Here is a 6,000-nt window from a genome sequence, read left to right as displayed (position 1 = left end):
GGAGGTTAGATAGGCATCTAGCTGGGGTCATCTAACCCCAGCCCTCTTTCCTGCTTATGCAGGGGGTCGGACTCGATGATCTTTTGAGGTCCCTTCCGACCCTAACATCTATGAATCTATGAATTATATTTTGCGTTCAAAACTAATTCAAATACAGCATCCAAGTCAAATGGGCCTCAGTTATTTTAAGCAATCCTTCTTCAAATAAAAAATCCAAAGTCTCCTGTGTTGGATTTAAGAGTGAAAAATCCTTTAAAAACAATTGTGACATTAAAAAAAATTACACTTTACCTAGAAATGTGACACTGACTTAAGTGTGGAACTGAAGGGTGTAGGCATGAGTCTATCCTGTCTTTGCCCCTTACATGCTCAGTATGTCTAGACAAACACATGTCTCAAAACTTTTCCTTTGGGGTATGTGATTAATGAACAACTCAGAGCTGCTCCATGGGCAGGTAACTACAGATATGCATTACCCTGGAAAAAACTAGCTGCAAGTCTTTTTAAAAGACTTATCATAAATCTTCCCTGCTGGTCTGGTCTTGTTAACTTTTTTATTGGTCTTGGCCACAGTTTTCTGTATGTAGCAATTTTTCAGATAATCTTTAAATCTAGTCAAAAGATGCATCATGAATTCCCTTGAATGTAGGCACTTACAGTTATATTGCTGCAGAGGTATGGTCAAAACAGATTTATATGTTTGCATACATGTCTTTAAAAGACGCTATCACAAAGCCTATGTCAGAACACTGCCAAAGGTATTTCCCCTGTTTTAAACTGTGTACATCATTAACTTCAGGGATTAAAGGGAATATTATGTAATGATAGGACCAGTTGCACTGTACTCTAAAGTAATTCATTTCAGGATATGTCTCTGCAACAGCATGAAGGTGTAACTGCAGCATGTACTGGTTTAATCTAGTCAGCTTGGGAAGCCTAGCAGTGAAGATAAAGTAGCATGGGCATTAGCCATGCTATCAGCCTGAGTAGAAATTCTTCACAAACCCCTTGTACATAGTCTGGTTGCTAAAACTCATGCTGCTACACCTTCCCTGCTATCCAATTTTGAAAGCAGGGACTGAAACCCAAGAATCCCCACCCCTGCCCCTCTCGGCAGACGGTCTTAGCCATTAAGATACAGAATAACATTTGCTCTTGCTTGCTCCCTGGACCATTTATGCATTATTCATTAGACTGCTCTTAGTTTAAAAAATAACAGAAATAACCCTGAAAGCAAAGAGAAACCTAGGACTCCTCAGTCCCAAGGAAATGCCTGCCTCATTGGTCTATAAAGCTCTGAAATTTCTTGCTTGCTGTCCTCTTGGCCTCACGAATCTGACACTAGGCTACCCACTGGAACAACCTTAACAACAGGAGTGGAGGGTGCCCCAACCCAGCCTAGCCCTGGTGGTTAGGGCACTCTTCTAGGAAGCTGATGACCACCTGCATGGGAAATCAGAGTGATATGAGAGCTGCAGATGTCATTGTATATGGAACAAGTGAGACTGCCCATTGCCACTGCAGGCTTACATTGTTGATACACCTTGTTTTAAAATGGCATATGGCAAGTGATTCTTCTCTTCTGTTCAGCACTGGTGCAGCAACATCTGGAGTAGTGTCCAGTTTTGGGCCCCCCACCACAGAAAGGATGCAGAAAAACTGGAGAGAATCCAGTGGAGGGCAACAACAATGGCACATGACTTCTGAGGAGAGGCTGAGGGAACTGGGCTTATTTAGTCTGGAGAAGAGAAGGCTGAGAGGGGATTTAGTATCAGCCTCCAACTATTATTTACTGGACACGTCCACATGAGATGCTAACTGCGCAGTAGCTGAATAATACTGCGCAGTAGTGTGTCACAGCACAAACAGTGCTAATACACTACTGCACAGTATCATTAGGCTGCTGCTCAGTAGCATCATTAAAAAGGCATTTGCCAGTGCTACTGCACAGTACTGCTGGTTACTGCACATTAATTTAGTACTTGATTATATAAGTACTAAACGTAATGCTCAGTAACTACAGCAAATTCATGAACATGTAGACATGCCCACTCTCTTTCACAATACAAGAACTAGGGGTCACAAAAAGAAACTAGTAGGTAGTAAGTTGCAGACTAACAAAAGAAAGTTCTTTTTCATACAGCATTGCAATTCAAGTGTGGAACTCATTGCTACCAGATGTTGTGGAAGGTAACAGGTTAGCTAGATTAAAGGGATTGGACAAATTCTTAGAAGAAAGGGCAATCAGTAAATATTGAGCATGGGAGTTAGAGATACAACGTCTGAATTAGAACTTCCTAGACCTGAAATGTTGGGGATGGGTGGGAAACCTGTTCATACCCAGTTCACTCTCCCTTTCAGCATCCACCCTCTGCCACTGTGTGACAGGATACTGAGCAAGGTAGACTTATGGTTTGACTCAGTAAATGGCAATTCTTATGTTCTAATATTCTTATGAGGAATGCAGACATATGTAAGTCCACCGCTCGTGGTCTCTGCAGGGGCTTCCAAAGTATCAATATCTGTTCTTGATCTGGGTAAGTGCAGGTGCAATTTGTTGCTGCCAAGACATTTCCATTTGGAAACTCCACCCATCAAGTGGTTAGCACATAAGTGCCTGTTAAACAAACACCCCAGGCAAGAGTCTCCTCTTGAAGTAGCTTATGCAGCCAAATGAAGCTATGTGCATGAGGCTTACTCACTTTTTCTTTCATTTCTCCCTCTATTAGAGGAGGAGACTTGCAGAAGCCTCTCTCCCGTTGAAGCTCCTATTGATTTAACTGGATTAGGGTCAGCACCTTAAATGCCCAGTGAGCCCAGTATCTCACATTCCTCTGCAGTGATTGCAGATGCCTAGCTGTGATGAGGTTGGTCAGGGGAAATGCTGTTGTGCTGTGAAGCTAAAAACCTACATCTAGTTTCCTTGTCATGGTGTCCACTAAGTTCCAATTATCCATTTTAATATTTCCCAAAGAGCTTCAGGCTTGAATAGTTTTAAGTTGTGCAGTTTTGGGTTCAAGGAAAGGATAAATGATAGAATCCTGTTACATTCATGCTGCCTCCTCCACCACCTGTTTGCCTGCTTCTTCCACAAGCACCGCCACCCTTGTGGCCATGCTGACCCATAGCCTTGGCACAAGGTCCCAAGAACGGTTTGTGCAGTTGCTATCCTGTCCTCCTTTAGAGTCCAAATCCAGACTCACCAGTCCCACAACATTGACAAGGAACTGCCAGCTGGCCACAGCCGAGATATGGTCATTTCATGTGTAAGTCATCACATTCTGGCCATTTTTTGAATTACCAATAATTGGTTTAATGCCATCTAGTTGGACATATAACAGATCTGTGTAACAACATGGTTTCTTTCACTGCTTCTCTCATCCTCTGTCCCTATCCTTTCTGTTGGTTTGTTATACCCACTTCTTTCATTTTGTCTTAGATTAAAAAGTAAGTTTTGGGAAAGAGATTCTCTCTTATTAGGTGTTTCTAATACTAGGCTGGAGACACACTGTACTGCAGAAAGGGAATAAGGACTGGCCAAGTTTTCCTTCAGAGTTCTCAGTTCTGCTTGTGAATCACAATCCTGACTTGCCACACTGCCCATGACTTGACCATTCCTCCAGTGGGCAGTAACAAGCAGTTATAAAGAATGTGAGACCTTACTCTTCCTTCCTTCCTTCCTACCTTTGCCCTTGTGGCCTTGCTGCCTTGTGCTGTAAACCTACAAAGTATCACAAGTGAGGCAGACAAAGCATCTCACTGTTTGGGTGGGACAGCTTCAACTGGAGAGAGGCTTTTGATTTTGCATAAAAACCTACATGGTGCAGAAGTTGCAGAGCCAGTGCTCCAAGGAACATGGAGCTGTGGGAGGCATTATCTGTTAGATAGCCGGCAAAATAAAGGTCCTGATTACATACGTTATGCCATTAAAGACCCTATGGCAATTGCTGCAAAGCAATACAAATGGTTCTTGCTAGCTATAAAGTTTGAGTATGGATAGAGATAACAACTGTATTGATATTAAAGGATACCAATATAAGGAACTATGATGCAGCTGTTACAGCTGCAGGATTCTGTAACAATTCACGTGTAGCAAAACTACTACCGCTTCAACCCTGTTTCATTCGAAGTCAGGATGATTTAGCTCATTTGTACTGCTACTGGCTTATGCAGACTTTGTAACAGAGGATGTTCTCTCCCAGGATAGGGACAGACATTCAAAAAACCTGAGCCTGAATTCATTCAATCTTTGCAGGTTAGTCTAACTTGGCTAAGCTAAATCACTTGGTAACTGCTCAGACCTCCCCTCTGGACTGAAAAAAAAATCAGGTACATGCCTGCAGTGGCTTAGGCTAGAAGCCAGGGAGCCTAATGGAGCTTTTTTAAAACAGCTCTTCCAAGGAAGGACATTAAGCTACCTGTTGATTAGTTCTAAAAAGCCAGTCTGCCTTTGTGCTATCTGCCACAGCACAGACTGTAGCCAGCATGTTGTCTGCTAGTTAATGCTGAGGTGTCTATGTAAGGCAGACAGGTGGGAGAATAATCCCTCCTTAACATGGAGAAGCCAGGCAGATGCTCTGTGCCTCCAAGTCTCTGGCGAGCTCCAGCCAGGAAGTAAAGAGGAGGGGTCAGCCCTGCTGTGGAGCAGAGAGCCCTGCCCAGCCCAGAGGGCATGCCAGGATGCTGGGGGGGGTCTGATCTTAAACCAGGAAGGGGTCTGGGACAGACATTGCATAAACTGGTTTGACTCAAGTCAGTTCAGTCTGATACTGCATTCAAACAGGTTTATCTCAAGCTGGTTTGAGCCTTTTTCAAACTGGTTTATGTGCACTGAACATCTGTTCTATTACAGGCTTAAACCAGTTTCTGATCACTTAAACTGGTTTATGTGTAATGTCTGTCCTCAGCCACAAGCAGCCCTCCCTTTAAATCAGTTAGAAATTATATTTGTCTATACCCTCAGGTTCATTCCCAAATGAGGTAATAGAAATCTATCCAGTTAAAACTCCCCTTGAGTTTTAGCTGCAGATGCAGTTTTCACTTGTCCTTCCCTAAACTCTTATATGGTTCTGCTTTTATGTGTTGTCTGTCACCGTGGGTGAAAAAAAATCTTTGTATTAGTAAAGCTTGTTAGAGTTATTCAAAATGATTCTCCATGTTGCATTATATTTTTTATTATTAGCATAATGTAAAGCTGCATGTAGCTCTGCAGTAAGCACTTTTTAAAAACTGAATTCATCTGCCTGTAATATTTTAACAGTATGAAACAATTTTAAGCAATTAAGGGAGAAAGTGATTGTAGGCAAACAGATACAGCATGAAAACTTAAAAAAACCCAACCCTTGGGCTCTAGTTCTCTCAACCCTAGACCTAGGCAAAACATGACCCTGTTATTTGACCCACAAGTGACTCCATTTCCCCTTGACAAAACTGGTCTAATGCTGACTTGTCAAGGGAAGTTATGAAGTTTACTTGTGTTATAGTCCTGAAACACTTCAGGCTTCTGAGATAAAAGGTTTAACTTAAATACAATGTATTATTACAGGGTATGCTCACATTAGGCAGGTCCTCACATGCAGGGGCTTGCGTTATAGGCTGCATCCAGACCTTCACATTTAGGTGTTTCCCGTGCTGCCACCTTACAGTGCAAGGGGGGAGTTTGACCCGTGGTGATCTAGGGGTGAAAAAAAACAGCACATTAAAAAAAAGAGGAGCGGCACACTTGGAGGCAGCATGAGCTGCCCCAAACTAGAGCCTGGCCAGCTACAGCCACAATCTGGCTGCTACCTTGGCTGCAAGCTGCAGCTTCCCTGGCCCCCAGGTAAGGCTGCTGGGGCCAGCACAGTTGCTGGCCCCAGCCTCCCCTACCCCACCTGGGGTAACCTGCCACAAGCCAGAGGGTGCATGGCACAGGAGTTCCCCAGGGACAACTAGCAGTGTGCAAGGTGTGCCGCTGATAGGTGTCCCTGGGGAATCAAAAGTCCATGCGCGTCTGGATGC

General features: G+C 43.4%; 1 long non-coding RNA gene across 1 annotated transcript in view; it reads right to left on the bottom strand.

The window, feature by feature from the left end:
• LOC112551912 overlaps positions 1 to 6,000 on the bottom strand; it is a 42,915-nt gene that overhangs the window by 16,218 nt on the left and 20,697 nt on the right. Inside the window, exon 2 of the long non-coding RNA XR_003096252.1 lies at positions 5,557 to 5,674. This is a non-coding gene — a long non-coding RNA (uncharacterized LOC112551912). The remainder of the gene's footprint in view (positions 1 to 5,556; positions 5,675 to 6,000) is intronic.

This window comes from Alligator sinensis, unplaced genomic scaffold (assembly GCF_000455745.1).
Source record: "Alligator sinensis unplaced genomic scaffold, ASM45574v1 scaffold523_3, whole genome shotgun sequence".
NCBI lineage: Eukaryota > Metazoa > Chordata > Crocodylia > Alligatoridae > Alligator > Alligator sinensis.
Note: the sequence above shows the minus strand (reverse complement) of the source record. Positions and strands in the feature narration are given on the sequence as shown.